At 50.9% G+C, this 26,805-nt stretch overlaps 1 protein-coding gene and 1 long non-coding RNA gene across 4 annotated transcripts in view; both read right to left on the reverse strand.

The window, feature by feature from the left end:
- Positions 1 to 26,805, reverse strand: part of ERCC1 (ERCC excision repair 1, endonuclease non-catalytic subunit) — a 45,147-nt gene that overhangs the window by 16,855 nt on the left and 1,487 nt on the right. Inside the window, exon 1 of one of the 3 annotated variants that reach the window (XM_082607480.1) lies at positions 4,029 to 4,191. The exons of the other annotated variants lie outside the window; for them this stretch is intronic. The gene's annotated coding sequence lies outside the window, so the exon portion shown is untranslated. Of the gene's footprint in view, positions 1 to 4,028; positions 4,192 to 26,805 lie in introns of those variants that run through there. 3 annotated transcript variants of the gene reach the window in all.
- On the reverse strand, positions 4,851 to 11,952 carry LOC309794959. Its single transcript, XR_014292205.1, has 3 exons — positions 11,488 to 11,952; positions 7,216 to 7,305; positions 4,851 to 5,456 (listed from the first exon to the last, which is right to left on the reverse strand). It is a non-coding gene; the product is annotated as an uncharacterized lncRNA (long non-coding RNA).

The raw sequence follows: 26,805 nt of genomic DNA on the forward strand, positions 1-26,805 counted from the left end.
CGCCCTTCTGGAGCTCACAACGCATTGGGAGAGACAAACCCTTTCCCAAACAGTGACGATCCAGAGTGGACAGGGCTGGCTAGGAGACCCCAGAGGGCCCGGGAGGGGGGTGGGGCAGGGAACACCTAATCCAGCCCGAGGGCCAGGAAAGAGCTCCCTAGAGAAAGGGACCTCTGAGCAGAGACCTGGTTGATGAGTAAGTATTAGTCATTTCCTGAAAGGATAGTATCACACTGTTCTAACTTGCAACTCTCTGATTACTAAGGAGAGAACATCTTTCTGTGAGTTTATTGGTCTTTAATAGTTTGTTTTCTGTGGGTTGCTTGCCCATATCCTTTGCCCATTTTTTCAATGGGGTTGTATGCCTTTTTTATTACTGTTAATGTGTCAGAGTACTTTATGGATTCCAATTCTAATTGTTAGTCAGTTACACATATTCCAAATATTTCCTGCTAGTTTGCACTTTATATTTTAGCTTTATTTGTTTATTTATTTTTCTCACACAGAAGTTCTTAGTGTTTATTCGCACCTATTTATCAATCTATCCTGACTTTTGGTGTGTTTAAGAGGCTTGCCAGACCCCAAGGTCATAAATATAGTTTATCATTTCTTTTAATACTTTTCCTAGTTTTCATTTTGTTTCTTTCATCCATATGAGACTTATTTTTGAAAATATACTAAGGTAGGAATTTATGGTGGATATAGCTAATTGTCCAGATACCATTTATTTATTTATTTATTTATTTATTTATTTTGCGGTACGCGGGCCTCTCAGCCGCTCTGCGGCATGTGGGATCTTCCCAGACCGGGGCACGAACCCGTGTCCCCTGCATCGGCAGGTGGACTCTCAACCACTGCGCCACCAGGGAAGCCCCAGATACCATTTATTTTAAAAGCCAGTCCTAGGAATTCCCTGGAGGTCCAGTGGTTAGAATTAAGTGTTTTCACTGCCAGGGCCAGGGTTCCATCCCTGATCAGGGAACTAAGACCCCTCAAGTCATGCAGCTGGGCAAAAAAAAAAAAAAAAAAAAAAAAAGAAGCCAGTCCTTTCCCTGGTTTTGATATTCCACCTTTATCATGTGCCAAATTCCCATGTATACACAGGTCTATCTCTGACATTTCTGTTATGTTTCATTGATCTCTGTATCTGTCCCTTGCCTCCATGCCAGTTTAATTATTTCATTTAGATATGTTTTGATATCACATGAGGCAAGTCCCCCACCTCTGTTCAGTTTCAAATCTGTCTTTACCATTCTTGTCCATTTTCTCTTCTAGATAGATTTTAGCAGCTGCTTTTCTACTTCCCTGAAAAATCCTATTGAGATTGAGATTGGAATTGCACTGAATTGATGGATTAATTACAAGAAGGTTGACATCTTTTTCATACCCATGAACATATTGTCTCTATCTCTCCATTGATTTTGGGTTTTGTTAGGGACCTACTGTAAAAGATTTTTTCTAATTAATTTTTATTTATATAATTGGTTCATGGTATTAGTTTCCTAGGGCTGCTGTAAAGAAGTACCAAAAATTGAGTGGCTTAAACCACAGAAAGTTATTCTCACAGTTCTGGAGGCTAGAAGTCCAAAATCAAGGTATTGACAGAGCAATGCGCCCTCTGAATGCACTAGGGAAGGATCTGTTCCAGCCCCCTCTCTTAGCTTCTGGTAGCCTCAGGCATTCCTTGGCTTGTGGATGGCCATCTTCTCCCTGTGTGTCTTCACACTGTCTTTTTCCTCTGTGCATGTCCGTCTCTGTGTCCAAATTTCCCCATTTTACAAGGACGCCAGTCATATTGGATTAGGGACCACCATAATGACCTCATTTTAACTTGTCTCTGTAAAGACCTTATTTCAAAATAAAATCACATTCTGAAGTAATGGGGGTTAGGACTCAACATATCTTTTTGGGGGACACGAGTCAACCCTTAACAAGTTTCTGTTACTTTTTATAAACTTCTTCCTTCTGAATTCATTTTTAACTTCTTGCTAGAGTACATTCTCTTCTAACTTTTTCAGAGAACATTCTGGGTAGAAAATTTCTGAGTCTTGCTCATCTGAAAATGTCTTTATTTGACCCTCACAAATGGAATCTCAAATTCTGGGTTCCTAGTTATTTTTCTTACAAAGTTAGAAGACACTGGTGCTCCATCTGGGTCACTAATGGGAAGTCTACCATCTCCCTGATTCTTCTTCCTTCATAAGCAGTCTCATCGCTGGGTGTAATTTTTCCCCAGGATCACTTACTAGCAGTGTGACCTGGTGCCAGCAACTCAGTTTCTCTGTGTGCATCAGTTTGCTCATCTCTAAAATGGGGATAACAATAGCATAACTATTAGGAAGATGAAATGAGTTACATGTAAAGTCCCTACATCTTTACTTGGCATGCAGTAGGTGAAATATTCAGGTTTGTCATAAAAATAAAATAGTCCTTGACCAAGTCCTGGGCAAGCAGAGGCTGAAGCTGTTGTGGCCACCGCTGTAGCACAGTGCCCAGAAACAAGAAGGGGCTACGGAACCATGTTATATGAATGAACAAAGAACAGAAGCAGAATCCTCCAGCAAGCGACTTCACCACTGGGAGCCTCAGTTTTCCCATCTGTAACTGCTGAACTTGTGAGAATTCCATAAGACCATGGAGCCCTGTCTTGAAATCCATGGTTCACTCATTCCTTGAATAACTACATATTGAGCACCTACGGTGTGGCAGGCACTGGGGACACAGCTGGCAGCAAATCAGACCAGGTCCCTGCCCTGTGGTGCTGATGGTCTCATGGGAGGCAGACCATAAGAACGAAACCCACAAATAAGTGTTCCAGACAGTCATACATGCTCTGGAGATGATTAAAAAACAGTGACGTGAAGTAGATTATGAGGGAGGGGGCCACATGGTCACAGGAAGAGGGGCTCTATAAATAAAAAATACATAAATTACCATCAACTATATACCCATCAAAGCAGATAGATAGATAGCTTGAGATGAGCTAAATCCTCACAGTAACCCTCCCCTTAGGTATCAATAGTTCATTTGACAGATGAAGGAACTGAGGCCCCAGTGACATAGAGAAGGACTATGAAAATGTGTCTCTGAACCCAAGGGCAGAGAGAGCTTCTAGAAGGAAGCCAGCCTGGGTGGGACTCAGTTTCTCCCGTTGGGGAATGGGAATTACCAAATAAACCTGAAAAGCGTGCCTTTTCCACCAGGGGGCGATGGCGCCCCACAAGAGGATTTGGGGTGTAGAGGCGCCGGGGACCGCTGCGCCAGACCCACCCCGGGGCAAGACCCGTGAGAAGGCGGCAGGCTGCCCTTTCGTTTCTCCCGACCCGTTTCACTATCGCAGAAGTGCGGCAAAGGGCCCGCTGCGCGCGGTTCAGGTAACTCTGAGCCTATTTACGTTAGTTAAGGGGGAGAAAAGTTGTCCTCGGCTCTGTAATATATTATATTTCCAAGTTTGATTCCTACACTCTTCCCAAATTTAACTTTCGGATTCCGGATTCGCATCTTTCCGGCTCCCAGAGGTGCGAGTTCGAGTCTAACAGCTGTCCGTACTCTTATTTCCCCGTCCTTCTTCCAAACGCTTCAAGTTCAAATTCCAGTCCCAACCGAAGTTCCCGGGCGACTCCTCGAGTCCAGACCTTGCTCCACTCCCAAACCTTCCCCTAATCCCAACTTCGAGTTTCCTCTGCGCCTCCGAAGGATTGGGGTGGGGATGGAGAATATGGGGACACTTCACCCCTAATTCCACCCGAGGGACTCTGGGCGGGGGGCAGATTGCCGCCGGACGGAAGGCTCTGTAAGCGGGGGCGCGGCCGAGGGGCGCAGTGACCCGGCCGACGTCCCCACCCGCCTCTAAACTTAGCCGCGGTGACGCGCGGCCCGGCGATCGCGGCGGGTCCAGGGACGCAGGGGCGCCCGAGCGGAGGGGGAACGGCTCTGCTCCGCGAGCCTCTATTTATAGCGCCCGGAGCCCAAAATAGCGCGGAGCCTAGCGGCCGGGATGACGCGGGAGCCGCCGGGGGCTGACTCACCCGGCCCCAAGCGACGGCCCCCGGATGGGGGACAGTGGAGGCGCTGGACCCGACCCCGCCCCATCCCGGGCACCTCTTCTGCTGGGACGTCCCAAGTTTCCATGGGGCACTGTGGATGGATATGCAGCAAAAGGAGGATCTGCAGCATGAGAGACTGAGGTTAGATCAGAGGTGGGACTTCCCTAAAAAGAGCCCAGAATTGAGGAACTAACTTTACACAAGAAGAGGGGTTGGAGGACTTCCCTGGTGGTCCAGTGGCTAAGACTCTGCGCTCCCAATGCAGGGGGCCCGGGTTTGATCCCTGGTCAGGAAACTAGATCCCACATGCCGCAACTAAGAGTTCTCATGCTGCAAAGAAGATTCCAGCGTGTCGCAACTAAGACCCAGTGCAGCCAAATAAATAAATATTAAAAAGATGAACCATATATACACACGTATTTCTCACCAGCAACAGGACTGAGGCATCTTGGGGGCAGAGAAATGGACACAGCCAGCCAACCATCAGGCCACAGCTGTCCCCCTCTCCACTTGCCATGCTGCTCCCACTCCCTAGAATGCCTTTCCCTGTCTCCCCAGTCTTAAGAACTCATGCTCCTCAGGGACCTGGTGCTAAAGGTAATCCCTCACAAATGAAAACTCTGTGACCCATTGGACTGGGAACCCCATGAGGGCAGGGCCAGGCCCTTCTCATTCATCACCATGTCCCCAGCACTGCCCAGCACAAGATAGGCCTCTGGAGAAGTTAATTGCATGAATAAGAAGTGTTGGTAATAAAATAAAATGACGTTTCCCAAACTATAATAACAAATGTTTATTGTATGCTCCATGCCAGGTGTGAGTCAGAGAGTTATCTCCTATGGGTCTCGCTACAACCTTAGGAAGGAGGTACTTTTATTATTTTCATCATCACAAACCCCATGTTAGAGATGACGAAACTAAGGCTCAGAGAATACCTTGCTTGTAGTCAGAGCTGTCTCTTGAACCAGGTCCCATGGCCCCAGAGGCGTTCAGGTCCCAGGATACTGTCTCTAGGCCCTATAGAACCCAAAGGTAAGGAGTGATTCTCAAAGTGCAGTCCACAGAACCTTGGGGGGTTCCCCAGCACTCTTTCAAGAGGTCCCCAAGGGCTTCCCTGGTGGCGCAGTGGTTGAGAGTCCGCCTGCCGATGCAAGGGACGCGGGTTTGTGCCCTGGTTCGGGAAGGTCCCACATGCCACGGAGCGGCTGGGCCCGTGAGCCATGGCCGCTGGGCCTGCGCGTCCGGAGTCCGTGCTCCGCAACGGGAGAGGCCACAACAGTGAGAGGCCCTCGTACCGCAAAAAAAAAAAAAAAAAAAAAGAGGTCCCCAAGTTCAAAATGATTACCATAATAATACTAAGACACTTACCTCCCTTTTCACTCTCACTCTCTCCTGAGTGTTCAACGAAACCTGCAAAATACCACAACAGACTGAGCACCCAAGCAGAGGTGAAGACCCAGTTATCTTCTGTTGAGCCAAACATTAAAGTGGGGGACTTCCCTGGTGGCACAGTGGTTAAGAATCCGCCTGTCAATGCAGGGGACATGGGTTCGAGCCCTGGTCCGGGAAGATCCCACATGCCAGACAGCAACTAAGCCCATGCACCACAACTACTGAGCCCACGTGCCACAACTACTGAAGCCCGCGCACCTAGAGCCCGTGCTCCACAACAAGAGAAGCCACTGCAATGAGAAGCCCGTGCACCGCAACAAAGAGTAGCCACCACTCACTGCAACTAGAGAAAGCTCGCGCACAGCAACCAAGACCCAACGTAGCCAAAAAATAAATTAATTTAAAACAAAACCTATAATGAGATACTTCACATCCATTAGGATGGCTAAAGTTTAAAAAATTAATTAAACAAAATCTTTTAAAAAAGTAAATAATAAAAATAAAATATTCTGTTGAGGGACTTCCCTGGCAGTCCAGTGGTTAGGACTCTGCACTTCCACTGCAGGGGGCATGGGTTTGACCCCTGGTCAGGGAACTAAGATCCCACATGCCGGGCAGCATGGCCAAAAACATACAAAAAGTTTGTTGGTTCTCTTAGTTTTCCTTTGAAATGATCCAAATGTTAGTTTTATGTCTTGCCTTCCCATCTTTACATCTCATTTTTCTTGTCTTATAGCATTTGCAAAGACTTTCAGGACAACGTCAAATGGCAAAGTTGATCAATTCTCATATACTCCATATCACAGCCTTCTGAGATGACTTATCTTGTTATCCCTATTTTATAGAAGGAGAAACCGAGGCACAGAGAGGTTAGTCTCTTGACCAAGGCCACAAAGCAAGTAAGCAAACAAACCAGGACTCCAACAAAAGCTTGTGTTTTCAACCAATGCCTTAAAAGAAAATTCAGTAGTCACTCTGTATTTCTTTAACAGGCAAAATACCCTGCGAGTTTCCACAGTGAACCCCTGGATCTGGAATGAGTTTCTGGAGACCTGAGTTCTGGTTCTGGCTCTGCCTTCTTTCTGAGCCTGTTTGCTGCTGTGAGACACAGCTGAAAGCCACAGAAACTCTGTCTTCAGGGTGGAAGGAGACAGGCCCCTAAACAGACTGTATTTGTTTCCTGTGGCTGCCTAACAAATTACCACAAACTTCGTGGCTTAAAACAACAGAAATTTATTCCCTCACAGTTCTGGAGGCCAGAAATCCTAAAGCAAGGTATCAGCAGGGCCACACTCCCTCTGAATTTTCTCAGGGAAGATTCTTCCTTGCCTTTTCCAGCTTCTGGTGGCCCCAGGTGTTCCTGGGTGGCCCCATCACTCTCAACTCTCCCTCCATCTTCACATGGCCATCTCTTCTCCTATCTGTGTCCAATCTCCCTCTGCCTTTCTCTTGTAAGGACACTTGCCATTGGGTTTAGGGCCCACTTGGATAATCCAGGGTGATATCATCTCGAGATCCTAACCTTAATTATATCCGCAGAGACTCTTTTTCCAAATAAGTTCCCATTGACAGGTCTCAGGTGGACTTATCTTGGGTAGGGGGAAGGGCACACCATTCAACCCACTACACAGATCAAAATAGAAAAATGAGAACAGGACAATACGTGGCAGAGTTTAGACTGGGAGGTGTCCAAAGCTTTGTGATTGCACACACCCGTTCCAGCGGAGAATGTTGAAGCATTCGCCCTTGAGAGCCCAGAGTGGTCTGTGTGTCCTACCTGTGGCGGTTAGAAGTCCCGTGTGTCCCCCGTGTTCTGGACATCTTCCACAAGGATGGGAAGTCTTTAAGGGAGATTTTCATTCTTCAACTGTTAATGTGGAGTCGAGAGATTTTCTCTTTCACAAAATGCTAAATAATAATCAAAATCAACACCCATACAGCACTTAACATGTGCCCTGTTCTAAGTGTTTAAATATCTATTAACTCCTTTAATCCTCACAAAAACCCCTCTGATGTCTTGCTGGTGATTCTCCTTTCACAGCGGAATAAACTGAGGTGCAGAGAGGCTGGAGTGGCAGTTTGGAAGTTCCAGAGCTTGAACCCCACAGTCTGGCTTCAGAGTCTAGGATCTTGACCTTAAGCCATGCTGTCACCTGGAGGCACACTGTCCCATATTAAAGCTGGACTTTGAGGAAGCCATACTCCCAGATCTGTGGTCAGGCACCGTCTACTGCTGTGATGTCCAATATGGCAGCCACTTGGCTACACGTGGCTTTTAAGCACTTGAAACATGGCTGGTCCAAAATGAGATGTGTCATGAGTGTAAAATCCACACCAGATTTCAGGCTTAGTGTGATTAAAAAGAATGTAACTATCTCATTTAAAAAACTGCTGAGGGACTTCCCTGGTGGCGCAGTGGTTAAGAATCTGCCTGCCAATGCAGGGGACATGGGTTCGAGCCCTGGTCCGGGAAGATCTCACATGCCGTGGAGCATAAGCCCATGTGCCACAACTACTGAGCCTGCGCTCTAGAGCCCACGAGCCACAACTACTGAAGCCCGCGTGCCAAGAGTGCATGCTCCGCAACAAGAGAAGCCACCGCAATAAGAAGCCCATGCACCACAACGAAGACCCAACGCAGCCATAAATAAATAAATAAATAAATTTATAAAGGAAAAAAACTGCTAACATTGAGTACGTATGAAATAATATTTTGCATCTATCTGGTTAAATAAAATACAGGAACAAATTATTTTCACCTGTTTCTTTTGGCTTTTTTTTTTTTTTTTAGTGTGGCTACTAGGGCATTTAAGCTTGAATATGTGGCTAGTGTCCTATTTCTTGTGGACAGTGCTGGTCCATGGAATTTGCTGTCTCTCCATCTGGGAGGACATCAGATGCTGGAGCGCCATTTGTTCCGGGGCTGCTGAGCCTCGGGATTTCTTGGGATGTTCTGGAACAATCCATGTCAGAAGCATATTCAAACAGAGCAACTGATGCTCATGTCAAAAATGTGGCCTTGGGCTTCCCTGGTGGCGCAGTGGTTGAGAGTCCGCCTGCCGATGCAGGGGACATGGGTTCGTGCCCCGGTCTGGGAAGATCCCACATGCCGCGGAGCGGCTGGGCCGTAAGCCATGGCCGCTGAGCCTGCGTGTCCGGAGCCTGTGCTCCGCAACGGGAGGGGCCACAACAGTGAGAGGCCCGCGTACCGCAAAAAAAATAAATAAATAAAATGTGGCCTTAAAGAACACTCTGAAATCCTTGCCTCCACCAAACCCAGGTGAAGAAGCTACTTAACCAAGAGAGACCACAGTGCCAGGCAGTACTTTGTGGCCACTTGGTATATGGAGTATATTTTTTATTCATAAACTATATACATGTGTGCCTCTACGGAGAGTGTTATAAAATCAAAACTTACAAAACAGAGATAAAGTACTCATGGATGAGCCAGGCTGCATGAGATCACAAGTTCAAATCCTGACTGTCCCCTCCCTAGCTGTGATTCCTTCCATGAGTCCCAGTTTCTTCATCCAGAAACTGGAAGTGTTTGTCCCTGTGCCCTGAGGGCTGTTGGGGGAACTCAGTGAGACCCTGCGTGCAAAGGGCCCGACATGTGGTCAGGCAGAGAATGAGCTACAGCAGCGACCAGGTTTCTTGAGAGGCGGGGGCCCTGCTTAGGTTGGAGGGAGTCACGCTAGGTTTCTCAGCGGAGGGGATGGCTGTGTTGTGCCTCAAAGCATGGAAAAACAGTCACTAGGTGGAGAAGGATGGGAAAGGTATTTGGGCAGAGGGAGCCGGGAGGCATGAACAGCGCGTCTGGGGAAAGGCAAGCTGTTTGAGTATCGTTAGAGGGCAGAGAGAGTGTGTGCTGGGGAAAGGGGCGGGGGGCAAGAGGTGGGGTAGAAGAAGGCAGCAGGCCACGGAAGGCCTCGTAGGTCACAGGACGAGAGCACTGGGGAGTCAGAGCAGGCTCTGAGCAGGGGAGAGACCTGACAGGAGCAGGTTTGTGGTTTAGCAAAATCCTTCTAGATGGGAAGGGGCAGAACTGGGGAAGGAAACCGGGGATGAGTATAGAGATGACGGATGAAGTGGGGAAAAGGGACCAAATAGGCAACTGGACCAGAGTAATGAGAGGGAGGAAGGAGAATATATGAAATCTTTAGAAGATAGAATGGAGATGAGTGATGGGTTATGGGAGGTAAGGGGAAGAAGGTACCAGGACGAGGCCCAGAACTCTGGTCCAGGAGACAGGGTCCATGTGGGACTACGCCTGAGCTGGGGACCTGGGAGAAGGAGGCACAGGTGTAGGAGGAAGCTGTTGAGGTCAGGGTGAAAGTCTGTAGGACAACCGGAGGAAGGCATCCAAGAGGCTTCTAGACACACGGGTCTGGAGCACGGGAGAGACGGTGAAGCAGAGGCTGGGAGGCCAACAAGAGCTCATACGGGGCTGAAATCCTGACAGTGGGAGAAAGTGGAAGGTGCAGTAGGGGACCTTCACCATCAGCCAGCGATGACAGCAGGAAGTGGTCCTGCCCGGGACAGTAGCCTTGGTATCAGGTTCTCATCCTGGTCTGTACCTGGGGACAGGAAGATGAGCAGACCCAAAATCCGCACAGGAGTGCCTGCCCAGTGTGGGGGTAGAGGGCACAGATGTATACAAGCAGTACATGCCTCCATGGGGGCAGTGTGTAATGAATGGGTACTTCAGGGGGTACAGTGATCCATTCCCAAGGACTAGGGGCAGTGGAAAGTGTCAGGACCAGTTCCTGGTGGTGGGGGGGGGCATAGAGAGGGAAATTGGGAGTCTCTCAGTTTCAAATGCAAACTGATTTAAGGAAATGTATTGGCTCACATGTTCAGAAGTTTGAGTAAAAGCAGCTTCAGTTACAGCTTGATCCAGGAGCTCAAATGATGATATGAAGTCACTGTCCCATCTCTGGGTTTCATATTTCTCTGATTTTTTTCCTCAGAAAGACTTTCCTTGAGGTAGCAAAGATAGCCCTAGCAGCTTTAGGCTCACATCTCATCCTCTTAGCCACCGCAAAGGGAAGAAAGCGCTCCTAGCCAATGGTCCCATCATTCGTTGTCCTAAATGGATCACATGCTCACCTCTGAACCAATCACTGTCATCAACAGACAGCCCAACTGGAATACTCTGATTGGCTGGGCCTAGGACACGTGCCATTCCCTGGAAACGGAGGATGGGGTGAGCCCCAAGACGGCCAGGTGAACTGAAATTGAGAAACGGGTGGTTTCCCAAAGAACAAGCAGAATTGCCGGCAAAACTGTAGATGCTCATGTGGCTGGGAGGAAAGGAAGGTTGGAAAACAGATTTTCTCATACGTTAATGGGGCGTGGGAATATTACCTCACCTCTAAGGGTTAGGGTGAGGATTCCATGAATTAACGCAGGTGAGACATTTAGTAGACTGCTAGGCAAAGAGCAAGTGCTGGATAAAAGGTAGCTATTATTTAAAAACTAGTAATCGGTATTACTACTACTGATGATGAGTGGCTATGCTGAGAGAAATAAGCTCCCAGGCTCAGGAGACCAAACTGGAACTGAACAATTACGCAGTGAAAGCTCATGCAATCTACACTGTACAAGCTCAGTCCCCAACTGGGTCTTCTCCAGGCTTCTGTCTCCAGGTCTATGAAATGGGATGAGTGAGGGGACTGCATGAAACCAGAAGGTCATTTTAGAATGTCACCTCCTCAGAAGAAGGCCTTCCCTGACTACTCTTACCAAAGTATCCCCTTTATTATAATATATCCTCCCATTTTATTTCCCTTACAGTGCTTACCCACAGTCTGAAATCACCTTATTTTTTTTACACTTTATCTCCCCCATTAGAAAGTGAGCCCCACGAGGGCAAGGATCTCTCTTCTGCCTTGTTCACTGCTGTGTTCCCAGTACCCAGCAAGCCCTTGATAAATACTTGTTGAATGACTAGATAAATACTGCTTATAAAAACAGAGTGCCTAGTTTTCTGATAGGTACTGTGTTCTCCATTAAGGGAAGCGTCCAAGCTGAAACTGAAAGAGCGTACCTTGCAATTCATGATGCAATCCAGTTCCTCTCCAGGCCTCAGTTTCCTCATTTATAAAATGGGTGTGTGGCGGAGGTTGGGGGTCTGGTGGTGTGTGAACTCTTGGCCCAGCCCCTGCCTGCTATCCCCGCAGCAGCCACCAGGGGGCGCGGCGCCTCTGCCCAAAAGTCGGCCCTCAGCCGCTTGAGCCCGAGTGGATGCGTCCCGATAGTCCTGGAATATTCTGAGCCGCGCTGGCTTCCAGGCGTCCAGGAACCCAAGAGTTCGTGCGGATGGGGGCAGGGGTGTGTCCGCGCTCCTCGAAGAGGGGCGGTTGGGCGGGAGGTGACTCAGGCGCGCGGCCCCGGCCCCCAGTTCTCGCGAGGGAGCGCGCACGGCCTCTGGAACTCGCGCGGCGCCGCGTCCATTTTTACCCGAGCGCCGCTAAAAATAGTCCTCGCGCTAGGAGCTGAGCCCGAAATAGCGGCCTCCAGATAAGGCAGTACGACTCAGCGCTTCCGGGGAGCGGAAGGGGGAGGGAGCGCGGGGCGGGGGGGCTGGGGGTGGGCCTGGGCTCAACTGGGCCTCGCCGCGCAGCCCCGGCCGGACGATCGGCCCCCGCCGTCACCGCATTGACCCCAACCTGTCACCATCCTCGAATCAGCACCCCCAATCCTCCATCCCCCCGATTCCCTGTCTCCTGGTCCCCCGCATCCTTTGCTTTCCCTCCATTCTTCATCCCTGACCATTATCTACCTCCCCCCTCCCTATCCTAATCTTCACTCCTAGCCCCGCCGCCCCCTCCCCAAGTCCTCAACCTACTCTTCCCGAAGCCCTGTCCCTATTCTCCCTCCCCAGCCACAGCACGAATCTTGCGCCTCTCTGAATCCGCCCCCCCTTCCAGTTCTCAGCTCCACTTCTATGGGGGGGGGGAGGAGGGGGAGGTCACAGGAAGCCACACCAGACCAGCAAGCAGAGGGCTGGGGATGAGGCTCTGACTTCTTGCTTAGTTTCTACAGTGGATTGAGTGGGCTTAGTTCTGGGTCTTAGCCAGTTTCAGGGCTCATCCTGTGCCCAGGGTCAGGGATTCAGGCCTGGGCCAGGGTTGGGGCTCAGCCTGGCACCCACTGTTTAGTTCAACAAACCCAATTCTACTATGATTCTTCCCTCCCTTGCAAGTCAGTGATGGGACACGACAGCTCCAGGCAGTGGGAACAGCCAGGAACCCTGCTCCCTCTGGGCCTAGGTCTCCCCCTTGCACTTGGATCTTCTAGGGCACCTTCCCACTCTGATGTCCTGTGACTCTTTCAGTGCCCACTCCAAGAATCAGCCTCAAGGATCTTATACCGCATTTACCTGACGTTCAAAATCTGCATCCTTCTAGTCTCTGAAATTTCACAGGACAGAAACTGCCCTGTCCTGTGTGAACCCAGGGAGCACAGTGTAGTAGACAGATGTTGCTTCAGTGAAAATTCTGGGAGAACTCTTTGGCTGTGGATGGAAGGCAGCCTCAAGTGGTGTCCCTGTCCCTAGTGGACACCAAGCTTTAGCCAGGTGTCCAACTGTTATGTTGTCTGGATGGGACTCAACTGCCAGGCAAAGGGACTGAGCTGGAGGATCCTTTAAGGCAAGAAGAATCATGTAGTTGGATCAAAGAATTAGGAGGCTGTTAAAGTCAGCAAGGACCAGACAGAAATGGGCCCCATGGGCCATGGTGAGGAGACTGGACACACGGTGAGGAGCTCCCCCAAGGGCACCGGGGAGCCATGGCAGGTTCTGAGCGGGGGGGGGGGCGGACAGAGGAAGGTTTTAAGACCTTTCTGACTGCTTCCTTGAGGTAGACTGAGGAAGGGAGGGGGAAAGGAGGGGCCTGGACGTAGGTAGGAGTGGGAGGAGGGGAAAGAGGAGGAGAGAACAGATTTGAAAATCAGTGAAGGGCTCCCCTGGTGGTGCAGTGGTTAAGAATCTGCTTGCCAATGCAGGGGACAGGGGTTCGAGCCCTGGTCTGGGAAGATTCCACACTTACGGAGCAAGTAATCTCGTGTGCCACAACTACTGAAGCCTGTGCACCTAGAGCCTGTGCTCTGCAACAAGAGAAGCCAGTGCAATGAGAAGCCTGTGCACTGGAACGGAGAGTAGCCCCTGCTCATCTCAACTAGAGAGAGCTGGTGTGCAGCAATGAAGACCCAAGGCAGCCAAAAATTAATTAATTAACTTTTTTAAAAATTGGGGGAACATGTATTGGCAAATACAAGAGTATACCTTGACAAAGTAAATTCTCCTCCTCCATCTGATCCCCACTTCTCACTGTTAACTACTTCTTGTGTACCTTGGCCAATGGGATTCATTGAGCTCTCACGATGTCCCCAGCCTGTGCTAAGCCCGTCACAGAAGTGACCTTGCTCAAATCACTCACCACCCTGTGTGTTCGCCAGGCACCATTGCTATACCCATTTTAGAGCAGTGAAGCCTGAGTCTGGGAGAAATGCAGGGATGTGTCCTATCAAGGGCCTGGCTTTGAAGGTTTTTCAAAATTGAAGGTATGGGAGCAGGTGAGATCAGAGAGGAAAAAGTCCAAAGGGCCAGAACCCAGGGAACTGGAGGGGAGTAGCAGGGAGTTCAAGGGGTCTGCCTGGAGGAGGAGTGAGGACAGCTAGGAAGGTACCTTCCAGAGCCTTCTGATGAAGGGCTTAGCTGGAAGTAAGTCACTCCGTTTGGGAGGCTGAGGTACCCCTGGCAGCAGAGCAGCACCCTCTCCTCAAGCCCCAGAGGTGTTCATAGGAAGAGACTGAGGCTGCTTGATGACATCTCAGGGACACGGTGATAGCACAGCCGGCTGTTATGACGTCTGAGTGATTCGCCAACTGCCTGTTATGACCAGCATCTCTAGTCATGCGCCGTGGGGGGGATGAGGATGGGAGGAAGTGACAGGCCACAGGGGGTGGGGGTGACAGGGATGCAGTCATTTAGAGACCAGGGACTCAGCAGCTGAGAGATGTGTTCTGCCCCCTGCACTAGGGAAAGTTGGGTGAGAGGATCCACGTTTTGGTGTTCTGTTTAGTGAAAGTGGTCTAGTTTCAACAATGTTTGGCTGGGATGGAGTAGGTCTGGGCTCAGAATCAGGGGTCAGCCCAGAGGCTGCTGAGATCAGGGACATCTGTTTTGTTTGCTGCTGGGTCCCCATCACCTAGGACATAACTGGCACACAGTAGGGGCTCAATACATCTTTGTTGAATGACTGAATCAAATGAAAGGGGTCAGCAGTCTCTGGGACTCAGTTTACCTTTTTGCCTAACAACCCTGGCCATCAGGCCACCTCAGCCAATGGCGTTGCTAGGGATACCCCTCCCCACCTAGGGTCTCAGATCTCAGTACTCGCTCCCGAGTGGGGTGGGGGTGAGCAAGAAAAGGAGTTCGTGCCTCTGATGGACTCCGCCCAAGTGTGATGTCACGAGCCGCTCGGGGATCCCGACCCGTGTCCCTCCCTTAGGATGGGGCGTGGAGAGGAACCCGGGAGTCCTAACTTCCGCCGCTCCCCGGGGCCTGGCAGTGTTACATAACCCCCGACGTCGCGTCCCGAGAGATGTCGCCGGACGTCCTGGCCAGGCCGGGGACAATGAGCGGGGAGAGGCCCTCCCGCCAGGAGCCTGGAAGTGGCAAGGGCACCCTCTCCTCTGATTCACCCTTGTTTCCGGCCCCTTTAAGCCTCCTCCTTCTCCTCAAGAATCCCTGTCTCCCCCAAACTCTCTACCCTCACTTCTTGTCCTCCCTAAATTTCACCTCTTTCCCCGAGCCTGCAAATACGTCCTCTACCCAAAGCCCCTGCCGTCACACCAGTCCCCTGTGATTTCTGAATCCCCTAAACGTCCAGTTTCCCACGCCCTCCTTCACTGACCCATCCGCGGGCCCCTCTCCCGGGTCCCTCAAACTAGCCCTCACTTCCTACCCCGCCCCGCCTTCCCAATCTCCTCCCTTGGCTCCCCCAAACTTCCCCCATCATCTGTCTTCCCCAAACCCTCCCCACCTCCCTCAAACTGACCCCGAATACTCTTTCTCGTCCCTAATCCCAGCCCTCTCTTGTTTCCCTGAAACTGCCCCAGTATCCCTACTTCGGGTTCCCAGGCCGCCCTCCCGCGGTGGCCTAGAGACCCAGTTTGCGGCGGCAAAACATTGGTCTCCGGGCAACAGGCCCCGCCCGCCCCAGGGCGGCCCGCTGCGAGCCCAGCCGCGCTGAGGCCGAGACTGCGCGCGGAGGCGGGGCGGGCTCACGGGGCCGGGGCCTTCGCCTCCGGAGGCCCGCAGGGCGCAGAAACCCAGGGAGACGGCAACGCGGAAGTAGAGATTCAGGGCCCCGGAGCCAGAAAACCTCGAGAAATTCGTGGAGGCTGAAGCCACAGGGAGCTGTCTGGGGCACAGTGATAAAGAGACCGCGCGACAAAGCAAACAAGGACCGGGCCCCGAAATAAACTCGGGGATAGCGAGGCTAAACACAGACACCCCACGGGTCCGCAGGGACGCCCCTGAAGGAAGGATAATCTACCTCAGGTCGTCTGGGCCATTGCGCTTCTGTCTCAGGGGCCTCCCTCTCTGACCCTCAGTTTTCCGTATTTGTAAAATGGGTAGCGCCCAGCACAGAGGGCTGTCGTGACAATAGGGCTGTCGTAAGGATTCAGTGAATTCACCGACCTGGAGCTCGTGGCACACTCCTGGCACATCCCATCCGTCACTCATTCGTTCAACAGATATTTATCGAGCACCCATTATGTGCCAGGCACTGTGGTAAGTGCTGGGAATTCAACAGTGATCAAAACAAAGATCCCTGTCCTCGTGGGAGCTTACACTTTGGGAGTGGGGAAGGAGGTGATGGACGATATAGAAGCACAAATTAGCACATTATATAACACACTGGAAAGTGGTCATTGCTGGGGAGGTGGAGAGGGAGGGAGAGTTGGGGCAGCCGTTTTAAATAGGGTGGTCAGAGAAGGCCCACATGAGAAGGTGATGCTTGAGCAAAGACTGGAAGTTGGTGAGAGAGGAGCCTGCAGATATCTGGGCCAAGAGCTTGCCAGTCAGAGGGAGAAGCAGGTGCAAAGGCCTTAAGGTGGGAACATGCCTGGTGTGTTGGATAAACAGCTGGAGGCCCGTGTGGCTGAAGCAGAGAAAGCAAGGAGAGAAGGAGTGGCAGAGACACGGGGCCTGTGGGCCATGGTGAGGGCTTTGATTTTTATTCTGAGTGAGTTAGGAGCCATGGGAAGGTTTTGAGCAAAAGAGGGACATGGACTGATTTTGATTTAAATAGCATCCCTCTGGCTGTATGTGGGGAATAGACTTTGGGAGGCCAGAGTGGAGGCAGGGAGACCAGTGAGGAGCCCCAGGCAATCGTCCAGGCAAGAGGTGATGGTGACTTGGAAGGTGCAGCAGGGATCAGACTCTGGAGGTGTTTGAACATAGAGCTGTAGAATTTTCTGACAGGCACATTCATGGCAAGCCCTCAATAGATGGCATTAGTTAGCATTAGGTTAGGGGGTGCTCACAAAATCTTCATAGAAGTCCTTATCATCCCCATTTTACAGATGCAGAAACTGAGGCCCCAGGAGGTCACCCAACTTGCCCAAAGACTCAGCTCAGTCTGGCTCCAAAGATGGTACCCCTCTATTAGGTTGGCTATTCCCAAATCCGAAACACCCTCAGAGTCTGGAACTATACCTAAACTTATCCATGTGGGCCCCAGGACCCCTGGAGCTATATCCTCATCAACCACACCCAGTGGGCGTAGAAAGTGGTGGCCTGATGGAGAATGCTGCCTGACTGGTGTTCCGGTTGTCAGGTAGTCACCCATGCTGGCCCGGAACACTTGCTTAAAGGCAGGCATGTACATGTAGAGAGGGTACACCCAGAACCTCCCAGCCCAGCATCTGCTTCCCGCACTCAGTCCCAGCACTGGACCCAGGCACACCCCAGTGCTGCCTGCAGTGACCTGTTTAATACAGTCACACACTCACAGGCAGATAGGTACGTGGCCCTCCACCGTGGAGGTACCTTTTCAGGTGACGTGCAGCAAACGCAATTTCTGTCTTTATCTCTTTGTGTTTCCGTATCTCTCCCTCTCTTTCTCTCTCTCTCTCTCTCTCTCTCTCTCTCTCTCTGTCTTGCTATCTTTGTCTCTCTCTGTCCGCACCCTGACCCCCAGATCTGTCTCTCTGACTCCTCACACTCAGGACCCTCTACCTGCAGGGGAAATCACTCTTGTCCCTGGCCACGTGTCTCCACAGAACCTCACCTATTACGTGACATCAGAACCCGGCATCAGCCAACAAGGACCTAATGTATAGTAGAGAAAACTATACTCAATATTTTGTGATAATCTATAAGAGAAAATAATCTGAAAAAAATATATATATATAACTGAATCACTTTGCTGTACACCTGAAACTAACACAACCTTGTAAATCAACTATACTTCAATTAAAAAAAACATTAAAAAAAACTGGCATCGGGACACATGTGTGGACGCCTCAGGTCAGCTGCTCAGAATTACTCAGGCAGGATCTCGCATGTCATAATCTCTACCAGGTCTTTCTCTGAGATTCCGACCCACAGCTTTCGGGTGTGGGACTGGGGCAATCCACTTTTATCAAGCTCCCCAGGTGATGGGGACTTGCACTAGCTACTCCATCTAATTTTGCACAAAGGGAAGAGCAGAGGTCCAGAGAGCAGAGGAGCCATCCCCGCACCCCACAGCACTCAGCTGTGAGGGGCTTGGAGCTGTCCAAAATCGATGGAATCCCTTTGGGAGCAAGTTTGGGAGTTAAATTAAATAATAAAAGAGAGTCACAAAGACACAGAGGCAGACCCAGAAATGGATAAAGACTCAGAGAAAGGGGAGTGGGAGGGGGGCAGAAATCCAGAAAGAGACTCAGGGGAACAGAGACACAGAGTGACAGAAATGCACAGAGATGGTGCAATAGAGACAGAGAGACAGGGGTCAGAAAGATGCAGAGAGAAATTGGAGGCATATTAAGAGACAGAGACTGAGAGACAGACAGTCATTTCGGGGGATAGACCCCAAGAGGGGCACATTTTCAACAGTATACACGTGGCCCACATTTTATAGGCTCTACTTCCTAGAAGCAACCAGTGCCATAGTTTGGCAATTGCAGGCTTACCAAGCCAGGTTCCCTCCCTAGGCCCTACATGTAGGATGAACATTAAACACGTTTATATAACCTGCCCTCTGTGCAGAATCTAGGATCTTTACATAACATAGCCCCATGAGTCATACTGCAGACGTGGGGCAGTGACCTGACACGCCCAATGAGAGGGGACCCCTCACCCAGGACTGTTAACCTGGAAGTGACTCTGTGAGAAGTGAGAGATCAAAGGTTTCACTGAGGAGGAAGTAGAGGGTCAGAGAGGGCAAGGCACTTGCTCTGGGGTCACACAGCCAGGGTCCAGTAGGACAAGGATTCCAACCTCATCTGCCTGATTCCATTGCCTTTGCACCCCAAGACACCAAGAAAGGCAATGACTGCCAATGCCCTGTGACGTGTTCCTTTACAGACTGGAGGAAATAATAAAAACATCAGTAATAATATGACAGACCCCGTGTATTAAGCACGCTGTGCTGCAGTAAGTACTTTACAAACACCATCTCATTTATTCCAAATCCCAGTGAAGAAGGGACAGAACCCAGCCGTTAAATAACATAATTATACTTGTTATGTACGGAGCGCTCACTCTGTACTAAGTGCTTAACAGGATCTCATACAGTCACAATTCTGGAGGCGGGTGATGTTTTCACTCCCAAGTCGGGAAGGAAAGAGGCTCAGAAAAAGGAAGTTACAGGTCAAGGTCACAGAGTGGGTATTTGAACCCAGGTCTCTCTATCGGTTTATCTCTGCCACCCACTCCCCCGTGGACGTGCGTGCCCACAAGTGCACCTATGCACATGTGCAATCAACCTAACATCTTACACTAACATCTCAAAAACTTTAGTTCAAATATCAACAGCTCCTGCCTCGTATTCTTCCTCTACTCCAAGAGGGCATAACCCGGTCTCCAATCCCCTAAACCTCCCTGACGCCTGGGGAGCAACCCTCTCCTCTCCCAGCAGCGCCTCAGTCCCGCGGCGCGGTCCGAGCTGGATCCAGTAAAGTGTTCCTGGCCCTTTAAGAGAAGGAACAGTCGGCCGGCGTTGCCCGGCAGCGCCACGGCGGTTGCCAGGCAACGTCAACAAACGACACGGCCCCTGTCTCCGCACACCCCCCTCCCCCCGCCCGCGCAGACGCGGTGACGCGACGGGCTGTGGAACGCCGTCGCTTAGCAACGTGAAGGCTGTTTGTCCCGGGCCTGGCCGCGCGGCCGCACAGGGCGCAACCAGGACCAGCCAGGGCGGACAGACTGGCCGGCCGGGAGCCTGGTTTGGCGGGGGGGGGGGGGGGGGGGCGCTGCGGTGATGGGAGCGGGGGAGAACCAGGTCCCCAAATTGCCGGTTTCCCTTTAGACAGCCGCCGTCTGCTTGTCACCCGCTCCTCCTGTCTGACCTGGGACCGCTCCTCCTGTCTGACCTAGGACCGCCTCCGCTGGTATCTGTCCGTCTGCGCCCCCTCGTCCCAGGCATGTCTGTCTGTCCAGCATCTCCTGCGCCGTGGCTGTCTCATATTCCCCCAAACAATAACAACTGAAATAGATCCAAGCACTCTTCTCTGGCCTGCTGCTTTTGCCTCCGACTCCCGGGTTTCTGGGTGCACTGTTCCGTTTGGGGTCCCAACCAGTGGAGACAGGCACAATGAACAACCTGTGCGCGCCCATACACACTCGGAGCCACAGCGCGAGAGCTCCCTCCCGTTCCTTTCCCCGCTCCCCTCGGGGTTTCTTTTCTTGCCTGTCTTTCTGGAGGCTCTTTCATCAGACAAGCAGCCCGAGGTCCTTCCATCCTGTGTCCGGGAAGCTGTCCACAGCTGGAAGGTTTTAATAGCTCATCCCCAGCACACACCCCCGACGCCCCCCATCCAGTAGCTTCATGTGACCAGGGCTGGGGCGAATGTCCAAAGAGAGAGAAGAAATTGGGTGTGTGACTGTGAATGGCTGTGACTGTTGGTGAGTGATTCTGTCGGTGACAATGTGTCTACCTGGGATTTCCTGTGTGACAGCGTGCTCAGGAAGGCTTCCTTCGTGTGTGAGAGCAACTGCTGGACTGAGTGAGTGGTTTCCCCAGTTTGCATTTGTGTATCTGGATGTATGGGTATTTGAACCCTGCTGACTTGTGTTCATGTATGTGTTCGCGTGTGTGTTCTTGTGAGTCTTTTTGTGTGGTCGTACGTGAAACAATGTGTGTGTAGGTACCTATGGATGTGTACGGTTTTGCCTCTAGCTTGCATTTCTGGCTGTGTGTGTATGTGTGTAGTTCTGGATCTCAATGTATGGTCATCTGTGTGTAACTATGCAGGTAACTGTTTGTCAGCCAGTTGTCTCTCACAGTTCTTTCCACAGTGTTTATCACAATTTTTCATTATATATTTGTTTGTTTACTGTCTCCCCAACTGGGCTGCGTGCCCCATGAGGGCAGGGCCCAGGGCTGTTGTGGTCACCGCTGGGTCCCCAGCACTGCCCTGCACACAGTAGGTGCTCAGTAATTATTTGTTGAGTAAATGAATCAGTGACTCATGTGTGTCCATGTCAAGTGCACACGTTTGTGTAACTGTGTGAATGGTTCTGTGCTTCTGGGTGGCAGTCTCCTGTGTGTGCCTTCCAGCTTTGTGGGTCTTGGTAGCTGCATCTAGCTGTGTAGCTCTAATTTTCAGCACCCATCACACTGTGTGAAATACAGCAGAGCTTCAGTCAATATTTGTGGACTTGAACTGTATTAGCATTAGGACCTCTAGATACCTTAGGTTTCTCATCTGTAAAATGGGAATAATAATTGTACTCACTCATGGGACTGTTGTGGGGAGTAAATGAGTTCATGTAGAGAACATTTGGAAAGTGCTCGGCACAGAATAAATGTTTACAAAATACCACACTTGATTGTCAGCAGTATTACTACTTCCTCTCTGTGTGCCCCTGTATGCATGCATGTGTCCAGAATCTGAGCTACAGACTCAGGGGTGGTTCTGAGCTAGTGGGTACCAAAATACCTCTGTGTGTCAGTTTCCTTCCTACAAAATGGGCATGATAACAGGCCTCCTCCAGGGGTGGCTGTGACCAAATGAAGCTGTGTCTCTAAGTCTTGACCCTGGTGTAAGGACCTAGGGAGCGCTCAGTGTCTGCAAGGCCAATCATGATCATCACTGTGAAGCTCAGGTTCTGGGGAAGACAGTGGAGGGGCAGAGTTTGGGGGTGGGGAAAGTAGGGGTTCAAATCATTCAGTGGGACTGGGAATGAGTAAAGTCCAAGAGGGAAGAAAAGGCTGCAGCAGGCTGGTTGAAGGTCAGAGTCCTGAAAGGACTTCCCTCAAGGGACGGTTTGGGGGCTAAGGATTAAAAGTAACGGGAACTGTTTGGAGAGCTGCCTGGAGGAACAGAAACCAGCCTGAGTCTTGCAGGCTGGTGGAATTTCGGGAGGGGGTAACTATAGCAATAATAATGTTGTACAGTGTTCAGGCTCTGATGGGGCTTTGTGAGGAATTTCTGTCTTGTTGTCAGCTCTGTCTCCAGTGCCTAGAGAGCCTGACACAGGGGAGGTGCTGAGAACATGTGTTTGAATGGCTGATTGAATGAATAAATGAATGAATGAATTTCATCCTACAATAACCTGTGAGTTCCGGTCTCCAGTGGGGAGGTGAGGAGGTCCTGGTGGGCTGCCAGGACTGGCCTGGGGCCCTAGCCTCTGAGATCTGCCTCGTGCCTGTCCTCAAGCCCGCTGTTCCCACAGCTCAGGGGTGTGGAGGGTGTGAAGGGCGTGGAGGAGGCCGGGAAGGGAGGGTCAGGCTGCTGGCTGCCGGCCCTGGAGAGCTGCCCAGAGTGTCTGCAGGAGGGAGAGGGTAGCTCAGGCGCCTGAGTCACCTCGGAGAAACCCCGGCCGCATACCTGGCCGCTGACATCACCGGCCAGGGCACCCCCCAGTGGCCCAGACAAGCCGACTGAATCACAGGTGGAATTCAGCCACCCCGGGCGCGGGCACGTGGCCCGCTGTGACCCCCCCTCCATGACACCCCCCACCCCGTGTCCGTCTGGCTGCGGGGGCCGGGCAGGCCGCATTCGGGTCAGTGAGGGGGCGTGGGGCCTGAGTCAGGGACGGGGCAGCTCCAGCCTGAGACCACCTAGTCCAGCCGCAGGCGTCCTCAAGGTGCAGGAAGGGGAGGCGGGGGAGAGCCGGTGGGGAGGCCCCTGGGCCGTGAAGAGGAAGCCCACTCGGGTATGACTGGGAGGCTGTGGGTTGTGGCCAGCAGCTGGTTGACCTGCTGGGGGTGGGATGGGGTCTGGGTGTTTGCGCAGAGAACAATGGAATCACCATACGTGCACTCATGCATGCAAACACCCCAGAGCGGGGAGGCCCTGCCTCCGTCCACCCACAACTGTGGAGCCTCACCACCTGGGTTGTAACCGGCCCTCACTCCGCAGAAACCCGCAGGTCAGGCAAGTTCCCTAAGGGCTCCTGGCCTCAGTTTACTCATCTGTTGAATGGGGATAATAATAATTGCCATTGTAGCTTATACTTACAGGGAATATCCTTTCTGCCAGGCACTGTTATAGGCATTTTTACATACAAACTCATTTACTCCTCAAAATGCTGGGAGGGAGGTGCTGTTATTAACCCCGCTTTACAGATGAGGAAATTGAGGTCCAGAGAACTTAAGTTACTTGCCTGGTGTCACACAGCTAGTGCCCTCCTTATAATGGTATTGGAAGAGTTAAACAAGAAAATACAGTGGATCTGTATGTAGCACCTGGCACCTGGTTAGTTTTCTTAAGTGACTGCCAGCTATATTATTAATTCTACTCATATTATTTTCATTCAAAGTGCAGCTGGAAAGGCCTCCAAAACCATTATCCGTACCACCTTGGTCCAGTCCTTCCTTTTAGCTTCCCACAGTCTCCTGCTTCCTCTTCTTTGGTCTTACATGTCTACAGTAGGGAGAGAGGGACTTTCCGGGACTCCCTCCTTATCTGAATCTTTTCAGGACTTGAGAGTAGTTGTCCAAACACCTCCACCAGGAAGTCCTCCTGATTTGCTCAGGCCTCCCTGAGCACTCCTGCCACCCAATGCCTGGAGCGGTTATAGTCAGTGATACACCACCACACTGTGAGGGTCTGGGTTGGGGTGGGTGAGAGGTTGGCCCCTACAGTGAGGGGGTCCACAGCACACCTGGACCAGGGCCTGAGACAAGCCAGCATCTTAGGGTGGCCTCTACTTAGCTGTGTCTGCATGCCCGCACATGTGAAACTGTGCGTGTATATAATTGTGAGCATACGTGGGAAAGAGTGTACACAATAATGGGATCTGAGTGTGTGATGCTGTGTATCTGTGTGCCTTGTTCTGTAGGCATTTATGTAGCTCTGAGCAAGACAGATATGTTTCTGTCCAAGGCAGTCTTTCAGAGTTTATGAATGAATAAATGAGTGGATGGTGAAGATTCATTTAATCAACAAATATTTATTGAGCACCTGCTGAGTGCCTGGCACTGTGCTGGGGACTTGGCCGTGACCTGGACAGCCTTAGCCCGGGCCTGAATAATAATACAGACCAGTGAAGAAGACCAGACTGTCCCCAGACAGGCAGAGAGGGGAGGGGGGCTCTCAGGGGGGAAGGGTACTGACCCAGGGAGGGCTTCCTGGAGGAGGGGACACAGGAGCTGAGACCTGGAGGAAGAGAGTATGAGCTAGAGGGAGGAAAAAGGGGCATGCTCCAGGCAGAGGGAAGAGCACATACAAAGTCCCTGAAGACTAGGGAGAGAGACCACGGCGTCTAGAATACGGCAAAGAGGAGGGGGAGGTGAGACTGCAGTGGTCAGCCTAGGCCAGGTCATGCCGGACCTTGTGGGCTGTGGTGAGTGAGGAGTTTGAATGCAGCATGCAGAGGTATTGGGAAGGTCAAGCTAAGAGTTTCCAATCTGGACCACTCTGCTTCCCTGAAACACCACAGACACCCCCTCCAGGAGGCAACCAGGATTGCTCAGTGGGGAGTGGGCCCAGCCAGCCAGTAACACTCACTACTCAATGCTGGACATGGAGAAGCCAGCAGTTCCTAACTACCTGGGCTCTACCCTCACGGAGGTCACAGCGGGACACACACCCAAACATGCACACCCCACTCCTCTCGTGCTTCAGAAACTCTCACAGACATTTCTTTTGGAGCCAGAGCCTTGGCATCACCCAGGGGCTGCATGGAAACACAAAAGACTATACCAGATGTGAGTTGTAACCAGATTCCCCAGCTTACTTGATTTCACATAACAGCTGAGAAGCACTGTTCTCAGGTTTAATTTCCCTGTGCCTCGGTTTCCTTTTCTGTACAATGGGGACAATAACTTACTTATGAGGCTGATGTGGTATGAGGATTAACTGAGATAATGCATGTGAGCAGAGCTAAGTGTTTACTTTCCGTATCTTCCTCCTCATTTTTATTATGAAATTTCAGAACTGGAAAGGACTTTCAGAGCCCATGGTCATCCAACCTTCTTGCTCTATGGAGGGGGAAACTGAGGAACAGAGTAGCAAGGGTTTTGCCAAAAAAAGAATGGAAGAATGTGCTGAGGGCTGCCTTTGGCAGAGTTGGGTCCCCGGGGCTATTTACAGGATGCTCTGAGCAAGCAGAGCTGGCACTGCCACCCCACCCCCAACAGGGGCAGAAGGCTGAGGGCTCTGCCTGCTCCCCCCAACACACATCCAAGCTCTCAGGAGCCAGAGCAGGGGTCCTGCCCTCTCCCCTACACTCAAGTCCTCCTCCTCCTGGAAGTTCCCTGGGATTCAGCCTCATGGCAAAAGACTTGCCTTGCCCATGCCATGCTCTGGGGGCAAGGTGTTCACGTCCATGTGTATGTTTGAGTAAGACTCTGTGTGTGTGTGTGTGTGTGAGTGTGAGTGTGTGTGTGTGTGTGTGTGTGTGTGTGTGTCTCCAGGGCCAATTTTTACCTTTGGCCCTAGGGCTCATGATAATTTTAGAGGCCCATGAAAGTGTTTAATTTCTTTTAAAATCAAGGAAGAACTAAACTTCTAGGTCAAATGAAATGTTTTAATATTTAATATTTGTCTTTATACCAACGTAGTCATGATAAATAATTTTAAAGATGTCTTTATGGAGAAAGAGGCCCACAAAGGCAAAAGTGCCTGGACCCATGAAAGCTATAATGGGATCTTGTGTGTTTCTGCTTCTGGTCACGTCTCTATGAGGGTCTGCAAAGGTCTGCATAGCTTTGTTTCAAAAACAAAATAAGGCCTTCCCTGGTGGTGCAGTGGTTAAGAATCCGCCTGCCAATGCAGGGGACAGAGGTTCGAGCCCTCTTCCCGGAAGATCCCACATGCGGCAGGGCAACAAAGCCCTTAAGCCACAACTACTGAAGCCGGCGCGGAGCCCATGCTCTGCAACAAGAGAAGCCACCACAATGAGAAGCCTGTGCACCGCAAGGAAGAGTAGCCCCCCGCTTGCCACAACTAGAGAAAGCCCTCGCGCAGCAACGAAGACCCAACGCAGCCAAAAACAAAATAAATAACTTTTTTTTTAAATTAAAAAAAAAAACAAGCACCTACAAGGTGCCAGGCATGTTCCAGAAGCTTTACTGATATTCACTTCACATAATCCCCTCACCAGCCCCATGAGCTGGGCACTATTCCTGCCCTCCTTTCCCCAGCGAGGAAACTGAGGCTCCAGACATCACTAGCTCAAGTTCACCCAACTACTAAGTAGTGGGGCCAGAATGTAGATTCTGGGTCTGCCTGTCGGGGGTTGAATGTCCAATGTCTGCATGAGTGTGACCATCTGCATGTGAATATATCGACATATATAACTCATTTAATAATAATTAAGAGCAAAGGCTCTGAAGCCCCGCAGGCTACATTCTTATCCCAGCTCTGCCACTAATTTGCTGTGCGACTCTAGGCAAGTGACTTTACCTCTCTGGGCCTCCATTTCCTTGCCTGTAAAATGATAGTTCCTACCTCATAGGAGTATTGTGAGAATTAAATAAGTTAATATGAGTGCTCAGAAGAACTACTCTTGTTATTGTGTGTGAAAAGCACCACGTGCATCTATAGTGAGGACGTGTGTGTCATGTGTGTTGGTAACCATGTGAAGGTGTGTGTTTCTTTCTGCAGGTGTGTGTGTGCGCGTGAAGCTGTTTCTCTGTGTGGCGGTGTGTGTTGCTGCTTGTGGGTGGATGTCTGAATGCCTGTGTGCCCCTGT

The sequence above is a fragment of the Mesoplodon mirus genome, assembly GCF_964341445.2.
Source record: "Mesoplodon mirus genome assembly, chromosome: 19".
Lineage (NCBI taxonomy): Eukaryota > Metazoa > Chordata > Mammalia > Artiodactyla > Ziphiidae > Mesoplodon > Mesoplodon mirus.